Source organism: Ranitomeya variabilis, chromosome 3 (assembly GCF_051348905.1).
Source record: "Ranitomeya variabilis isolate aRanVar5 chromosome 3, aRanVar5.hap1, whole genome shotgun sequence".
Lineage (NCBI taxonomy): Eukaryota > Metazoa > Chordata > Amphibia > Anura > Dendrobatidae > Ranitomeya > Ranitomeya variabilis.
In genome coordinates this window covers 401631763-401651200 of record NC_135234.1, presented here as the reverse complement: position 1 = coordinate 401651200, position 19438 = coordinate 401631763, and the positions used below count along the sequence as shown (strand labels likewise).

Sequence of the window (19438 nt, the reverse complement as noted above, 5' to 3'; positions counted from 1 at the left end):
GGTAGCGTCACAAACTTTCCTTATTTCCACAACCCCTTTAAAGACCATCCCTTTTACTTGGGCGCCAGGGCCACGGACCGGGTTACTGCCACCGTGACCACCCCTTTAATTGTGACCTGATCGGGTACCGAGTACCCCACGGCACTGACGGGCGACTCAAAAGTATAGGCTTTTTGTAGGCAAACAGCTAATACTGTATCCGGCAATGGTGTAAACTATAACAAATCTTTATATAAAGATACCAGGTACTTTCAGGTACGTCACTTCTAATGTGGTGTACCTAATTATTTGTACTAAATAACATAGTAACATAGTAAGGCCGAAAAAAGACATTTGTCCATTCAGTTCAGCCTATATTCCATCATAATAAATCCCCAGATCTACGTCCTTCTACAGAACCTAATAACTGTAAGATACAATATTGTTCTGCTCCAGGAAGACATCCAGGCCTCTCTTGAACCCCTCGACTGAGTTTGCCATCACCACCTCCTCAGGCAAGCAATTCCAGATTCTCACTGCCCTAACAGTAAAGAATCCTCTTCTGTGTTGGTGGAAAAACCTTCTCTCCTCCAGACACAAAGAATGCCCCCTTGTGCCTGTCACCTTCCTTGGTATAAACAGATCCTCAGCGACATATTTGTATTGTCCCCTTATATACTTATACATGGTTATTAGATCGCCCCTCAGTCGTCTTTTTTCTAGACTAAATAATCCTAATTTAGCTAATCTATCTGGGTATTGTAGTTCTCCCATCCCCTTTATTAATTTTGTTGCCCTCCTTTGTACTGTCTCTAGTTCCATTATATCCTTCCTGAGCACCGGTGCCCAAAACTGGACACAGTACTCCATGTGCGGTCTAACTATTGATTTGTACAGAGGCAGTATAATGCTCTCATCATGTGTATCCAGACCTCTTTTAATGCACCCCATGATCCTGTTTGCCTTGGCAGCTGCTACCTGGCACTGGCTGCTCCAGGTAAGTTTAGCATTAACTAGGATGTCCAACTGGGGGTCTGTATGTAGGGGAGACAGGGCAAAAGCTTAGAACAAGAATGAATTCTCACCGACACACAATAAGAGAAAAAAGAATAGATCTACCTGTGGCAATACATTTTTGTCTCCCGAATCATAACATTATGGACATGAAATTACTTGTGTTAAAAGGTAGCCTCAAATCTAAGAGAGACAGAAGAGTCTGGGAATATAAACTGATGGCAACCTTTGACAGTCTCACTGCAGGAATGAATGTGTCGCACGGATTTATGTCTTTTTACATCAATTAAGGAAGTTGCCCCTCAGACTATGAGGGGTCATCACAACAGAACTAGATCCCAATCAGAGGACAATAAAACATTCCTTATGGGGCGTGGCCTGGAGCTTGAGAGGAGCAGACGTGTGTGGCAAGAGCTCCCTAGTATTTTGTACCTAGGGACCCCAAAATCGTGTTCCAGCCCCTGGAAATTCCATTACGGAGAGCCCAAGGTGTCTGTGAAGAGACACCACCTGAACCCAGCGCTGAGAGAAGCTCAGCACCTTACAGAGAAGGCGCAAGCAGGAACACGCGGTGCCGCAGTCAGAGCAGTTTCCCTCTGCCGCCCCTACAGTGAAGGAGCTCCATCAACAGAAGAGCACCACACCGCAGAGCCCCGGAAGCGAGCACAAAGTCGTGAGGAGGGGAGGGGGATCGCGGCACCTAACGGCAGGTCCGGTGAGTCGGGAATCATTAGCGGCGCAGGGGGAGACCGCCCGTCCTCCAGCAGCCAGCATTACACAGAGGCTGCAGCAGTCCGGTCCACTCACCCAGGGGAGGACTACCTCACCGCCCGTCCCTACCGTCCCCCCACCCTCACCTCCCCCATCCCAGCCCTATCAGACGTGGGTGAGGAGAGGAAGCCTGCGGGGAATCGGAGCGGCAGAGGTGCTGGCCCCTCCCCCGTCTCTAGGACTGTATTTTGGTGCTAATCGCCGCCATTACAAGCAGGAGCGCCCCCTCCCCCTCCTCCATAACACCCCGCAAAAGTAAAGAATCTCCCTGCCTGCACTGTGGCCTGACACAGCAGAGCGGTCGAGCATAGAAGACCCAGAGAGAACGATCGCGACCGCAGACATCCCCCCTCCCTCCTCCTACACAGCATACCGACGAGAGGGAGAGAAAAAAAAAAAAGTCTCCCTGACCGCTCTGTGACCTGATACGGCTGAGCGGCTACTCACAGGGGACATTAACAGAGGAAGGTGAAGTTCCCTGAGAGCCCATAGACTGCACCTAGCGCCACCTCAGTGCTGCAGACCAGACCAGAGGTGCCGGAGATAGGAGGTCCCGGATCCAGCACACCGGAGCCCCTGCACTCTGTATATCATATCCCTGATTTTGGGGGCTTGGCTCACTTCTCAGCAGGGGTGTGCAATATTGGGAGGTATAAGTCCCTGTGGGCTCTGATGATACAGCTATAGGAAGAGGTGACACGATCCTCCCCCCTGAAATTACTGTTGCTTAGTCACAAACACAAACTAATTAGTGTGAGACCCCCGGAATCCTACTGCTGCTCTGAGAACGAGGCTTTTCAATTCAGCAGAAAGCAGTGGGCGCTATAGCCGGGACTGACCGCACTGAGAGCTGTAACAGTAGCTTCCAATCCACGCGGCCATCCCCTACATGAGGCTCATCTTGCAAATAAGTGAAATCAGCAAATAGATAAAACTTTATTGACGGGGCGCATGTGCAGAGTACGGCAATGACAGACATGTTGTGCTGAGCTCCGCTACCCGACGGACCCCATTCAACCCTTTCCAACGACCGAAGCATTCTAAAAACTCCCCTCTCGGGGGCGGTCTGTCTTCAAGAGCAGGGCAATCCGTAATGCCGAAAAAAGGGGGCGCAGCACAGCCGACGGGCCGCACCATCCCAGACCTCTTTACGAACGGCACCCCCTCCAAAATGGCTGCAGCAACTAATCCTCCGTCTGCCTCTGCAACTCGGGGTAACGGGGGCACAGAGCGGGATGATACTTCCTCACACTCTGAAGCAATGATTTCAACGGCCGCCCTCACGAGGTCCTTACAAGAAACCTTTAGAGAGGAGCTTACCACCGCCATGCAGGGTATCTCATCCCAGCTGCAAGACCTGGCACAGCGCACAAACAATTTGGAGGAAAAAATGGACGCTGTCTCTGACGCACTGGAGGAGGACCAGGAGACCCTCAAACGACATACTGACCGTATTACTGAGTTGGAATTGAGATGTGAAGATTATGAGAATAGGTCCAGAAGAAGCAACATTCGAATTAGAGGGCTTCCTGAACATGTGGTTGCCCTTAAAGATACAGCAGCAGCCCTTTTTACAGCCCTCCTGCCTGACCTAGACCCGGCCCTTCTCCATATTACAAGAATACACAGGGCACTGGGTAAACCAAGATCTACTGTTATGCCCAGAGATGTAATACTAAAGATGCACTATGAGGAGACCCGTGATCAGATCTTGCTAGCGGCTAGAAACCAACCTACCTTACCTGGCCTACCAGACTCAGTGCACATTTATGCAGACATTGCGCCCACTACATTGGCCAGAAGAAGGGCCCTCAGGCCAATTACTACCTCCCTACAAGAGGCTCAGATTAAATACAAGTGGGGTTTTCCATTCGCTCTTATCTTCACTTTCAAGTCTCAGCTTTATACATGCCGGTCACTAGAGGAAGGAACCCAGGCCTTGATCAAGGCTAGTATTCCACTATCTTCAGAGACTCCCTCGCTTCCGCAAAGAAAACCCAGGCCAACAAGGGAATGGACAGCCCATCCCAGAACAAGAAGTCAAGACACTCAGATTACCTGATCTGCATAACTCAAGATTTGATATCCCAAAAATCATTCATGTTTTTCTAGGTTATGTTTATGGGGCCTGTTGTTGAACTTGCCCTGCTCTGGATTTAGACTAATCACCTAGCAGTTAATGTTCGGTCTATCTACAGTTGTATTACCTACTAATGCATTATTCCGTTCCCTTTTCCCTACCCCTCCTTCTTTAGTAATTCTCCCTCCCTCCCCATCCTTCCCCCATCCCCCTTTCCTCCCCCCCTCCCCTCCCTCTCTTCCCCCCCCCCTTTTTTTTTTTTTTTTTCCCCCACTCCCTCCCCCTTCCCCTCCCCCCCTCTTATCCCCTTTCCTTCTCACCCTCTTATCCCCCCTCCCCCTTCTCCTTTTTTTTTTTTTTTTTTTTTCCTTCTCTTTTTTTCTCTCCCCTCTCCCATCCCTTTTCCCTTCCCCTTCTCTCCCCCTCCATCCCCTTATTATACAGTCAACCTTATATGATTCAAGGGTTGGGGTTCTAAGGGTTGTATCATGCTGCCCAACCTTGGTGATTTTTGGCGTCCCTTTTAATATGGGACCCCAGATCGCCATATTTTGTGGGCTCAATGCCCTTTGGAAAACTTATGTTATGTTTTGTGTCGACGTCCTCCCCCTGTTTGTCTCTTTCCCTTTGTTTCTACTTAGAGATTTTGACTGTGATGGTGGATTCGTAGGCCGAGGTCGGGTGGGGGATGATGGCTTGCCTTCTTTTAGCAATGCTCACTTAACCAAACATGTGTAGAGTGCTCTCCCATAATGTCAGGGGCTTCAACTCACCTGTAAAACGCAAAAAAGCCTTTCTAGATTATCAGAAGCACAATCCGGATGTAATCTGCATTCAGGAAACCCATTTTTCCAATTCATCCCAACCCAAATTCCTGGACACACACTATTCAAAATTTTTCCTTTCAACTTGGGACCGTAAAACTAGGGGTGTGGCTATTTTAATCAAAAACAGCCTTCCATTCCAACCCACCAACACGTATTCCGACCCTGAGGGCAGATTCATTATCTTGATGGGAACCCTGCAAGGTCTAAATATATGCATTGTTAATAGTTACCTGCCAACGGCCACTCAGACTCGGGTCATGCGTTTAATCTTATCAAAGTTAGCCTCACTCTCATATCATCACCTTATCTGGTGTGGCGACTTTAATCTCACTCTCAGCCCGTCGCTCGACAGCAGTTCTCTGAATCGAGTAGACATATCAAAAATAGACAGGAAAAAGATCCTACAAATGCTGAAAGTGAATTGTCTGGCCGATATCTGGTGAGAACAAAATGGCCCTCAGAGGGGGTATACATACTTTTCACCTGCACAAAAATCCTATTCCAGGATTGACCTACATCTCGCATCCTCCAGAACACTCCCTTCGGTTTTATTCTCCCGACATATAGTATCGTCTTGGTCAGACCACAATGCTGTCCTGTCTGCATTTAACTTTGCCATTACCTCTTCTAGACTCTTCAGGTGGAGACTGAATGAATCCCTACTAGTAGACCCATCGGTTTTGTCTTCCATAAAGGATGAGCTGAATCTATATTTCCAAACCAACAATACTGCAGAGGTGTCCCCGGGAAATGTATGGATGGCACACAAAAAATTTATAACAGGGACCCTAATTAAAATTGCTTCTAGCAAAAAAAAGCAAAGGTCCGAGCTACAATCACAATTAGAAAATAAACTCTCAAAATTAGAACAGGCAAACCAAAACCTCCCCTCACTTTATCTAATTAAGAAAATTCGTGAAACTAAATTACAACTCAATACCATTCTAACCAATAGATCAGAAAGAGCCCTGGCTTGGACTAAATCTACTTTTCACAAACATGCAAACAAACCAAGCAGCATGTTGGCCCGTAAACTTAAGAGTAGAGAGCTCCTGAATAATATCCCCCACATTAAAGATTCTTCAGGCCGTATCACAGCCCACCCTGATGCAATATATAAAACGTTCCACCAATTTTATCAAAATCTTTACTCCCTCCCACGGCCTCCTTCTCCAACTCGCATCCAGAATTTCCTCAAAGACCTGACGTTACCTAAAGTCCCAAATTCTGATATAGCACATCTTCAAGCTCCAATCGACTCTGAAGAAATAAAAACAACGATCAAAAATTTAAAAAAAAAATAAGGCTCCAGGGCCTGACGGGCTCACAGCGCAGTACTACAAAAAATTGGACAGCATACTTATACCTCATATACAAAACTTCTGTAACGCTTTATTAAACGGAGCCCAAATGCCATCTGAATTTTACGTTGCCCACGTCACTGTAATTCCAAAACCGAAGAAAGATCACCTTTACCCCAAAAACTACAGGCCTATCTCACTACTAAACATAGACTTAAAAATTTTTACATCTATAATCACAGCCAGAATAAATAAAATACTGCCTACCCTAATTCATCGGGATCAAGTGGGGTTCATTCCCAGAAGACAGGGTCCAGACAATATTAGGAGGAACCTTAATTTAATACATTTAGCTAATCACTCCAAACAGCCCCTACTCTTGTTAGCACTCGATATAGAGAAAGCCTTTGATTCGGTGTCGTGGTCGTATTTGTTCGAAGTACTTGCGAAATTTGGCTTTCCAAGCGGTTTCACTTCCTGCCTTAAACTCCTATACGACCGCCCCACGGCTTACCTAAAGTTACCCTCAAATCAGCCTACCCCTATTAACATCCAACGTGGCACCAGGCAAGGATGCCCGCTTTCCCCAGCTTTATTCGCCCTAGCCATGGAGCCATTAGCGGAAGCCATCAGAACTAACCCTAACATTAATGGACCTACAATTAAAGGTGACCACTACAAGGCTAGCCTCTTTGCAGATGATCTGCTTTTATCCTTAGTTAATCCCATAATTACACTCCCAAATCTTTTTGTCGCCCTCCATGAATTTGAACTGGTCTCAGGCCTCAAGATTAATGTAGATAAATCTGAAGCCCTGTTTATTAACACTCCCAGGGACACACAAAACAACATAACAGCGCAATTCAAATTTACCAGAAATGAGCAATACTTAACCTATCTCGGCATTAATCTAACTTCCCATAGGTCGACTTTATTTAAATGGAACTATGCTCCCTTAATTTCTAACCTCAAATCGGACCTTGCCAGATGGTCATCCATGCCCTTATCCTGGTTGGGTAGACTCCATGCCATCAAGATGGTTTCTTTACCACGTTTTCTGTATGTTTTTCGATCCTTGCCCATTCCTCTCCCCGCCAAAACGTTGCTTGATATCCACAACACGATTTCTAAATTCATTTGGCAGGGGAAGAGGCCTAGAATAAGGCTTAAGACTATGTTTATCAACAGGAGACGGGGGGGTCTGTCCCTACCCAACTTCACCTTATATTATAGAGTGGCCCAACTAGCCCAGCTAATAGGTGCTAATGCAGACAAACATAGCGCACCCAGATGGGTGAATCTCGAATCACACCTCCTTTCCCCATTTACCCTTCCGGGCCTCATGTGGACGCTGCAGAGACTCCCGAAAGGGATTCATAAGTCAGCCCCTTTTACAGCACACTCCCTGATGCTGTGGAGGAAGGAGAGATTTAAACATTCCCTGCAGTCCAGGTCCTCCTTAATGACGCATATTTTTCACAATCCGGCTTTCTCCCCAGGGTTAGATCCTCGCCCTTTCAACTGGTGGACATCTAGAGGTTTAATTACCCTCAAACAGCTTACCTCTCCATTTAACATTCTACTCACTAAGCAAGAGTTCATCCAAAAATACTCTCCACCAAGCTCTGAAATATTGCGTATCATCCAAATTTTTCATTTTGCTGAACAGATTCTGGGACATGGTACCACACACCGCCCATCGGGTTATGAACAAATATGCTTAAGTGACCCACTGGGCGGGGGAGCTATCTCTTTAATTTATTCGAACCTAAATGCAATACCAGAAGATGTAAAACTGAAATATATGGTACAGTGGGAAAATGACTTCAATAAGATATTGTCCCCATCAGATTGGCAAAAATGTTGTTGCTCCCTCACTAAGGGCAGTCTCCAGACTTCTATAGTTGAGACGTCTATCAAACTTCTACATAGAACATATCTGGTCCCGAGCAGGCTCCACGCTATCTTTTCAAACATATCAGATCGGTGTTTTAGAGGATGTGGCGCTCTGGGAGACCTGAGGCATACGTGGTGGGATTGCCCGGTTGTGTCCGCCTTTTGGTCAAAAATCAAATCTATTGTAGAAGAGCTGTATGGTGGAGCGATCCAGTTAGAAATAACAGTGTTCCTACTGGGGGCCAGATATCCGGGCTTCTCCAACAAGCTTCATAATTTAGTTAATCAACTATTTCTTGCTGCTAAGCTGCACATTGCAGCGAAATGGAAAACAGCTACCCTATCTCTCTCCCCAGTAATTGACAAGATGAACAATATCATGCTATGTGAACGAATACAAGCTACCAGAGAGGACTCCTGGGAGACATATTATAAAATGTGGAGACCATGGATTGAAAGGAATCCTAACAGTAATCTTGATCAAATTTTAGCATTATCCCTATGAGGCTAATCTAATATCCGATGGTTTCTATTAGACTTGCTCCTTATACCTGACCATTGATTGTTTGATCGGTACCACTATGATGCAGTTATGGATCTCTTATTTCCCCCCTTTCCTTCTTGTTTTTTCCATTTACCTGTCTTTGTCTATGTGTTTATTTGTATTGTTTAAATACCATTAAAGTTATTCTGGAATTTGATAATATTTAAGTATATTCCCCTGCGCGGGATTTTGTTGTAAAGCTTTCTGGATTTATCTTGAAAATAAAATAAAAACTTGTTGAAACTAAAACATTCCTTATCTAAGAACTGGCCCAATATTTATGGACATAACTGTTTATCACTCATGGTAATTCTGCTTCATGTCACCTGTCTTATCCATGGTTTTTCCTTTTTTTCTCTATACTATGTTGTGCATAAATATGTGATTCTTCAGAATTTCTTTTAGGCCGGCGTCACACTCGGCGTAAGACAATACGGTCCGTATTTTACGGCCGTAATACGGCCGAAATACGGTGAAATGTTCCCAAAATAGTGATCCGTAGTCAGGGTGTGTCAGCGTATTTTGCGCATGGCATCCTCCGTATGTAATCCGTATGGCATCCGTACTGCGAGATTTTCGCGCAGGCTTGCAAAACCGACATCTAATGGATTTATGTGCTCAAATGTTCGGGAAAACATATATACAGTATATATATATATATATATGTCATTGAGACACATATATATATATATTCTGTATTTAGATTTCATTCAGCGCGATATGTGTTAAAAGCCGGTAATTCAATTGCCGGCTTCTCATTTCTCCTGCACAAACCCGACAGGATATGAGACATGGTTTACATACAGTAAACCATCTCATATCCCCATTTTTTTTGCATATTCCACACTACTAATGTTAGTAGTGTGTATGTGCAAAATTTCAGCGCTGTAGCTGCTGAAATAAAGGGTTAAATGGCGGAAAAAATTGGCGTGGGCTCCCGCGCAATTTTCTCCGCCAGAATGGTAAAGCCAGTGACTGAGGGCAGATATTAATAGCCAGGAGAGGGTCCATGGTTATTGGCCCCCCCGTGGCTAAAAACATCTGCCCCCAGCCACCCCAGAAAAGGCACATCTGGAAGATGCGCCTATTCTGGCACTTGGCCACTCTCTTCCCACTCCCTGTAGCGGTGGGATATGGGGTAATGAAGGGTTAATGCCACCTTGCTATTGGAAGGTGACATTAAGCCAGATTAATAAAGGAGAGGCGTCAATTATGACACCTATCCATTATTAATCCAATTGTAGGAAAGGGTTAAAAAACACACACACACGATTTAAAAGTATTTTAATGAAAAAAACACAGCGGTTGTTGTAATAATTTATTGTACTCTCAGTCCATCAGGAACACCCTCGCTTGGAAAAATAATAAACGCACAAGATACATACCTTCTGCTGTCAGATCAGGTCCCACGAAGTAATCCATCTGAAGGGGTTAACTAATATTACAGGCAGAGCTGCGATAAACCGCTCGCTCGTACCTGTAATCCCCGGGTGCTGAAAGGAAAGCAGTGATCTATACTTACATTCAGTTGCGGTGATGCGCCCCTGCTGGATGTTCTCATGAACTGCAGCCTGGGAACTTTTTCCCACGCTACAGGTCATATGAGGACATCCACCAGGGGGCGCATCACCGCGACTGAAGGTAACTATAGGTCATTGACCTACATTTCCTTCAGTCGCGGTGATGCGCCCCCTGGTGGATGTCCTCATATGACCTGTAGCGTGGGAAAAAGTTCCCAGGCTGCAGTTCATGAGAACATCCAGCAGGGGCGCATCACCGCAACTGAATGTAAGTATAGATCACTGCTTTCCTTTCAGCACCCGGGGATTACAGGCAGAGCGAGTGGATTATCGCAGCTCTGCCTGTAATATTAGTTAACCCCTTCAGATGGATTACTTCGTGGGACCTGATCTGACAGCAGAAGGTATGTATCTTGTGCGTTTATTATTTTTCCAAGCGAGGGTGTTCCTGATGGACTGAGAGTACAATAAATTATTACAACAACCGCTGTGTTTTTTTCATTAAAATACTTTTAAATCATGTGTGTGTGTGTTTTTTAACCCTTTCCTACAATTGGATTAATAATGGATAGGTGTCATAATTGACGCCTCTCCTTTATTAATCTGGCTTAATGTCACCTTACAATAGCAAGGTGGCATTAACCCTTCATTACCCCATATCCCACCGCTACAGGGAGTGGGAAGAGAGTGGCCAAGTGCCAGAATTGGCGCATCTTCCAGATGTGCCTTTTCTGGGGTGGCTGGGGGCAGATGTTTTTAGCCACGGGGGGGGCCAATAACCATGGACCCTCTCCTGGCTATTAATATCTGCCCTCAGTCACTGGCTTTACCATTCTGGCGGAGAAAATTGCGCGGGAGCCCACGCCAATTTTTTCCGCCATTTAACCCTTTATTTCAGCAGCTACAGCGCTGAAATTTTGCACATACACACTACTAACATTAGTAATGTGGAATATGCAAAAAAAAAGGGGATATGAGATGGTTTACTGTATGTAAACCATGTCTCATATCCTGTCGGGTTTGTGCAGGAGAAATTAAAAGCCGGCAATTGAATTACCGACTTTTCACTAACAGCGCTGCGTATTTCTCGCAAGTCACACTGCTGGTCAGTGTGGAATCCGTATTTTTCACGCCCCCATAGACTTTCATTGGCGATTTTTTTGCGCAGTACGCTGACAAACGCAGCATGCTGCGATTTTGTACGGCCGTAGAAAGCCGTATAATACTGAACCGTAATATACGGCTAATAGGAGCAGCCCCATTGAGAATAATTGTGCCGTATGTAATGCGAGTTTTACGGACGTAGTTTCTGCGCTCTTACGTCCGTAAAACTCGCCAGTGTGACGCCGGCCTTAGTCTTTGCCTGATGAAGAGACCTGTGTAGTCTCAAAAGCTTGCAATTTGTTACCATCTTTTCAGTTAGCCATTAAAAGGTATCAACCACTGAGGACTCTCAATTCTAAATATTTTTCTATCTACTGGCTAACACGGTACCAAGATAAAGATATACTGTATATCTTTCCTGTATTATAATATCCATGGCAATACCAGTTGTATTGTGGCTCTATTTTGTACTTAATTTGTGTCCACAGGCAAAAGTTTTCAAACCACTGATTATAGGTCAGAACAATCAACCTGAGCAACTAACCTTTCTTTCTGTACAACTGTCATCACATCACATGTCATGGCATCCCAATTAAGAGAAACCATCATAGTCTGCATAAAAGCCAAAGGAGAGAATGTAGCTGCCTTTTTGGGGTGAATCAGGATAAAGAGGGAGGATGTCACAGTTCACAGCTTAGCAAAAGAGATAGTGAAAGTTATAAAACATTTTACAAATACTACAGATTACTTGTGTTGTAGTCTGAGAATGAGAGAATACTACAGAGAATCAAATTATATGTGATAGAAGGGAAAGATGGGAGAGGAAGGTGATACAGCAAACAAATAGAAAGGGTAGAGAGTGGGGAGAGAGATAAGGGACTAAGGCACCTTTCACACATCAGTTTTTTGCCGTCAGTCACAATCCGTTGGCTCGACGGATCCGTCACAGATTGTGAAAAACTGATGCTGGATAAAGGATCCTAAAAAAATCAGAGCATGCTCAGTTAAAAAAAACAGAATCCATCGCTGTCCGTTTTTTCGACATAGACAAAAAACGTTACTTTGTCCATTGTCTCTGGCCGCTGGACAAACAACCGGCGAATGAAACGTGAGGCCATCCGTCGCTAATAAAAGTCTATGAGAAAAAAAACGGATCCTGTGGCATCAATCGCCGGATTGTTTTTTTTCAAAATTCGTCGGATTGCGACTGATTGGAAAAACCTGATGTGTGAAAGGGGCCTAAGAGAGTGGAAAGGGAGAGAAAAAAAAAGAGCTGGCAGCACTACATAAGTGATTGATCACACAATGAGATAGTGTAATTGCAGCTTTTCAATTACACATTTTTTAATTCTTCATGCATAAGGCTGGGTTCATATTGCGTTAACAGCAGCCCATTCAACACATAGGTTAACGGGCTGCTGTTAACGCAAGTGCCGGTATAGCTGCCCGCTAGCGCAGATAGAGCATCTGCTAGCTTTATCTGCGCTAGCGGTGACGGACCCGGAAACGCTGCAGCCCGCGTCTCAGGGTCCGTTACTCAATGACGGCACATCCCTAGCGCACGGCCCCTCATCAGTGCAAATACCCCGAAACAGCTGTCTGTGGATGGATACCATGTTTTGGCGTAGGTGGTTTTCCTTTATTGGATGCTGCTCTTCCCGTGGTTGTTCCTTCCCGGTGAAAGACCTGGCTATTCCTTGCTTGCGTTGAGAAACACGTGATGGTGTCTCCGCGGCTTTTCTACATGCATTTGCATATTTCCCATCAGGGATGGGGGCAGTGTTCTGGATCACTGCATTGAGAAACACGTGATGGTGTCTCCACGGCGTTGGATGTTTTGATCTCCCCGAGGTCATTCACCCTTTTGTTTATATTACGAGTTTATAGACACCAAACATGTCTAGGTGCTATTTATTTAAGTGGTGAAAAAAAATCCAAAGTGTGTTAAAAAAAAAAGCGCCATTTTCAGAGACCCGTAGCATCTCCATTTTTTGTGATCTTGGGTTGGGTGAGGGCTTATTTTTTTAGTGCAGAGCTGACATTTTTATTGATACCATTTTGGTGCAGATACAATCTTTTAATCGCCCGTTATTGCATTTTAAAGCAATGTCGCGGCAACCAAAAAACTATTTCTGGCGTTTTGACTTGTTTTCTCACTATGCCGTTTAGCAATCAGGTTAATCCTTTTTTTATTGACAGATCGGATGATTATGAACGCGGCGATACAAATATGTGTATATTTAATTTTTTATCATTTATTTTGAATGGGGTGAAAGGGGGGTGCGATTTAAACTTTTATACTTTATTTTTTTTAACATTTAATTTTTTTTTAACTTTTGGTGTGTTTCAATAGTCTCCATGGGAGACTAGAAGCTGCCAAAACCCAATCGGCTCTGCTACATACAGGTGATGATCAGATCTCCTGTTTGTAGCAGAATACCTCACTTGCTATGAGCACTGATCACCGGGCGGCACTCACAGCAAGCCGGCAGTGACAACCATAGAGGTCTCCAGGAGACCTCTGGTTGTCATGCCAACCCATCGGTGACCTGCGATCATGTGACGGGGGTCACCGATGGGCGGATTTCCGGCCCAATGGCCGGAAGTGTGTGTTAAATGCCGCTGTCGGTGGCATTTTATGGGTTAATAGCTGAGGGTGGATCGCGATTCCACAAGCGGCTGTTCCGGGCACATGTCAGCTGTTCAAAACAGCTGACTTGTGCCGGAAAAGATGTGAGCTCACAGCCGGAGCCCACATCAACGGGAGAGAAGCGAACTGCGCCGTACTAGTATAGCACAGGTCGCGAAGGGGTTCAAATCATTTTTAAAGCTGGAGTTATAAAGTATTCTAATTTACTGAGATAATGACTTTTGGGTTTTCATTGGCTGTAAGCCATAATCATCAACATTTTTTTTAACTCAAATACATTTTTATTAAGAATAACATTACAACTGACATGTTACATTCTTGTTTTCAATACAAAGTTTTCCCCCCAAACGAACCCCCGCAATCCCAACTTATCCCGCCCCCTTCCAGTAAGACAGCCCACCTTGTTTTATAGCTCCACCATCAAATCTATAGGATGACTATCCTCTCAGTAAGGACTGTAGGCCACGTGTTATGTTTTCACCAATTCAGGGTCTTGATTCACCCGTTCTCTATAACGAACCTATCCCATGGCAAGCCACGGAGAGCACAATTTATCGAACATTTCAATTTTCCCTCTTTTCTGATAAAACCCCTTTTCCAGTATCAGGCCCTGCCTCACATATTGGAGGAATTCTCTTCTTGAAGGCGGTTCGTCCTTAATCCAATTTCGTGCTATTACCTTCCGGGCCATATACAGCAATCTGGCAATAGCTGTCTTCAGTTTGTTATCCACTCCAATCTCATCCACGTACCCCAACATGCACACCATTGGATCCCTTGGCACCGTGCATCTGTACGCTCCTTCCACACGACTCAAAACTACCAACCAAAAAGCAGCCAGTCTTGGGCACGTCCACATCATATGAAATATATCAGCATCTGTAGATTTACACCTCGGGCACTCAGAATCATCACGCAAACCTGCCTTATATAACACCTTCGGTGATTTGTAAACTCTATGTATTACATAAAGCTGTGACAGCCTATACAGTTCGCTCAGAGACAGCCGTGGAACCCACTCCAGCACTGACTCCCAAGTTTCATTCTCCATTGAGCCCAGATCCCTCTCCCACTTAGCTCTCGCCAGTATTGGAAACCCTAAGAGGAGAAGTGTGCAGCAAGTCTTTATAAAGAGTGGAAATAACCCCCCTAGTAGTCCCTTCACCACACACATATTCCAACACTATATCCCTTTGAATTCTGATGCCTCCGTCCCTATTCTGAGCTCCAAATGCGTGTCTCATCCGCAAATACTGATATTCCCCCACAGGCCCGAGACCAAATTCCACCTGCAATTGGGAAAAGGATTTCAACTCTCCCTGCTCAATTATCTGATACACATATTGAATCCCCTTGGCCTGCGATTCTGGTAGTACCCCCAGTGCAACAAACTGTAAATTATTATTATGCCATAACAAGGAGAATCTGGTCAGACCCATAATCCCACGTATATGTTTCAGTCTACCCCACAGCTTACATATCAATAACATAGTCGGATACAATTTCCCCAAAGCCCCCAGGGATCCATCCTCCAGACATTGTATTGCTGGCCTTCTTTTTGTCACCTTTTCCATTAATTGCTGTACCGCCCCGGACGACCCTTCATGCGCCCAGCCCTTTAAGTGCTGACTCTGGGCTGCAAGAAAATATACTTCAGGGTTAGGCAATGCCAAGCCCCCATCTTCCTTGGGTCGCTGAAGTGTCTCCAGTCTGATACGTGGATGTTGTCTCCCCCATACTAAATTCCTGAACAGGGAGTTAATCTGCCATAATTTCCCGCGCGGTATCCAAACTGGCGCATTATGAAGAACATATAGAATTTTCGGTATCAAAATCATTTTGATAAGATTCACCCTGCCCACCACAGATAAATGCAGCTTAATCCAAGCATCCACTTTTGCCTTAAGAACGCCTAAGATCGGAGTCAGATTCCTATGTATGTAATCCGTAACAGGCATAGATACCCATATCCCAAGATATTTAAATTGACTTACCACCTTCAGTCGCCCATCCTCCAGCGCCTCACTCCCCTCCTCCCCTACGTCATCCACTTTAAACAAGGTAGACTAAAGGTACCGTCACACTAAGCAACGTCGCCAGCGATCTGTGACGTTGCAGCGTCCTAGGGAGCGATATCGCTGTATTTGACACGCAGCAGCGATCAGAATCCCGCTGTGAAATTGCTGGTCGCTGCTAGAAGGTCTGCACATTATTTGGTCGCTAGGTCGCCGTGTTTGACAGCAAAAGCAACCATACCAGCGATATTTTACACTGGTAACCAGGGTAAACATCGGGTTACTAAGCGCAGGGCCGCGCTTAGTAACCCGATGTTTACCCTGGTTACCAGCGTAAAATGTAAAAAAACAAACAGTACATACTCACCTGCGCGTCCCCCAGCCTCTGCTTCCTGACTCTACTGATCGCCGGCCCTAAACTGAAAGTGAAAGCACAGCGGTGACGTCACCGCTGTGCTGTTAGGGCCGGAGCTCAGTCAGCGTCAGGAAGCAGAGGCTGGGGGACGCGCTGGTGAGTATGTACTGTTTGTTTTTTTAACTTTTACGCTGGTAACCAGGGTAAACATCGGGTTACTAAGCGCGGCCCTGCGCTTAGCAACCCGATGTTTACCCTGGTTACCCGGGGGCCTCGGCATCGTTGGTCGCTGGAGAGCGGTCTGTGTGACAGCTATCCAGCGACCAAACAGCGACGCTGCAGCGATCGGCATCGCTGTCGCTATCGCTGCAGCGTCGCTTAGTGTGACGGTACCTTTACTCCAGTTTATCGTCAGTCCTGACAATGAGCCAAATCTTTCAATAAGCCCAATGGCCCCCCCAAGGAAGCAACCGGGTCAGCTAGAAACAGTAGAATATCGTCCGCATACAACGCCACCCTCTCCTCAATCATCCCATATTTAAACCCAGACACCTCGTCAGACTGTCGAAGTTTAGCAGCCAATGGTTCCACAGCCAGAGCAAAGAGAGAGCGGACACCCCTGCTTCGTCCCTCTAGCTAATTGTATAGTCCATGAAAACTCCCCATTCACCCTGACTCTGGCCATCGGCCACGAGTACAGCAGCCGAACCCAGGACACAAACCTCGAGCCAAACCCCATATACTGCAACACCTGCCAGAGATCTCTCCATTCCACACAGTCGAACGCCTCATGGGCGTCTAAAGATGCAATAACTCTCTGGCCACAGTTGTCGGACCTAAGCTGCAGATTCATAAATAGCCTCCGTAGGCTGACCGCCGTGGATCTATCAGGCATAAAGCCAGATTGGTCTGGGTGCACCAGGCCGGAGATAACACTCGTCAACCTCGTCGCCAACACCTTGGCCAGAAGCTTGACATCTATAGTGAGCAAGGAGATTGGCCGGTATGACTCAGGTTGCCCCAAGTCTTTCCCATCCTTAGGAATCACCGCTATTATGGCTTCTCTCATGGATGCTGGCAGACACCCTCTACTCTTAGCCTCCTCTAGGACCGCCTTCAATCTGGGAATCAGCACCTCCCCTATATGTTTATAAATCTCAGCAGGAAACCCATCCACTCCAGGCACCTTTCCATTAGCCATAGACTGCAATGCTCCGTGATGGGAGCCTCCAAGTCCTCTCTATCTGTGTCACTCAGCCTCAGGAGCTCCAGTCCCTCAAGGAACGCCACTGTGTCTCCCACGACCCATCCACCCGAGAGGAATATAGGCCGGGTAAAAAACCATAAAAACCGCCAAAATATCTGGAGTCTCAGAGACCCTCGTGCCACTCCCGGAAACCAGAGAATGGCCAAACGAAGTATTTCTCTGGGCAGAAGCCACCAGCGATAGCATGTGACCCACAGTTTTACCCTCCTGATAATAAGCCAGCTTCATGAATTCCCGCTTCCTTTCAGCCTTACCCAACAAAATTTCTTCCAGATGACTTTGAGCTGCCTTTAATCTCTTCCCAGCTTCCGGAGTACCCAGTATTACCATCTCATCCTCCACTGTCCTCAACCCATCAATTGCTGTCTTCTCTGCCTCTCTCGACTTCCACTTACATCTACTAATATCTCTAAACAACAGCCCTCTTAAGTACACCTTCATGGCTTCCCATACAGTAAGAGCATCTACACTCCCATCATTCAGCTCAAAGAATTCCGCCAACTCCTGTTTTATCTTATCTAAATCTATACTGTGCAGCCAGTTAGGGTGAATCTTCAACTCTCTCCTGTTCCCGGCCCGTGTTCCAATCGGTCGAAACTCCACCTCAATTGGACTATGGTCCGAGAGGGCCCTAGGCAAATATTTCACATCCCCTACCATCGTGTCCAACAGACGGTTGCCCAGTGCCAAATCAATTCTGGATAGAGTACTATGAGCCGGTGAATAACATGAGTACCCCCTTTCTCCAACATGTCTAACTCTCGATAGATCAGTCATACCTACTTCACGAATATAAGTCCCAAACGTAGTAATGTGTCCCACTGTCCTATTCTGGGAGTTTTTATTTTTATCCCAAAAGTCATCACATATATTATTAAGATCACCAATAATTAGAAATGGTATCGGGCCCCAGCGTTCCACCCTCTCCAGCACCTCTCTAATTTTCTTACGGAATATACATTGCCGCTATACACATCAACACTTCATTTATTTACATTGCACCACCACATACTGGCCATCCACATCCTCCAGTACCATCACCTCTTCATACTGCACTCCCACAGGTACCAACACCGACACACCCCTAGAGTACGTAGAGAAGGTAGAATGGTATGCCCTCTGTATCCAGCGCCTATTCAATACATCCACCTTTTCCCGCACCAAATATGTCTCCAGCAGGCATATCATTGAGACTCTCTGTTCTCGAACATACTGCAGGCTTGCTGCCCGCGGGGTTTTATCCGCTAGGCCTCTTACATTCCAACTCAATATTTTAATGTGGTCCCCCATCATGTGGCTCATCATCCTTCATAGTATCCACTTTTCCAAGTATGAGCTGTCTAATCCCTCCCACCCCCCCCCCACCAACCCCCAACTTGCCCCCCTAACCCACCCAATATAACACATTCTACCTCTTATCAAGAGTGGGGCTCCACTGCCCATTGCGAACACTCTCCTTTACTTAGCCCTCTCCATTCGTCTCCCGCTGCCGTAACAATCAGAATTTCCCACATTTTTGTTTTTCCAACATTCCAACTTATATAAACATGTAGAGAGATTACCAAACCAATTTGCAGTACCCGGCATAACCCACCTCCCCCATACTTATTAATCGTTACTGCCCCCTCCGGTCAATTACTCAATATGGCCCAGCTAAACCCTTAACAGCTGCTCAACCCTTTAACCAATGTGCTATTAAGCGCAGATCCTTCCTCAAGCAACAGAGAAATAACTCTCATCCGGATCTCGCCGAAATGTCTGTCAATCACCCTTTCCCTTAAGTTGTTTTGCATTAGTATCAGTCCACTGGGTAGCGTCCTCTGGTGTCAGGAAAAAGTGGGTCTTATCAAAAGCCACCAGTCTCAACTTTGCGGGGAACAACACAGAGTATTGCACTCCCAGTTCCCTCAACTGTCTCTTGACCCCAGTGAACTTCATCTGTTGTTTCTGAACTGCAGCAGAATAATCCGGGTAGATGGCAATCTTTTGACCTCCAGCCGTCAGATCCTCCATTTCTCTAGCCTTTCTGAGGATAATGTCTCTGTCCCTGTAATTCAGTATTTTGGCAAGCATGGTACGGGGATTCGCTCCTGGGGCAGGGGGCTGCGGCGGGAC

The 19438-nt window shown here is 45.9% G+C and overlaps 1 long non-coding RNA gene across 3 annotated transcripts in view; it reads left to right on the top strand.

Moving 5' to 3' along the window:
* The window catches only part of LOC143816157 (uncharacterized), a 79040-nt gene that overhangs the window by 24585 nt on the left and 35017 nt on the right, over positions 1 to 19438 (top strand). The gene's annotated exons all lie outside the window — the stretch shown is intronic.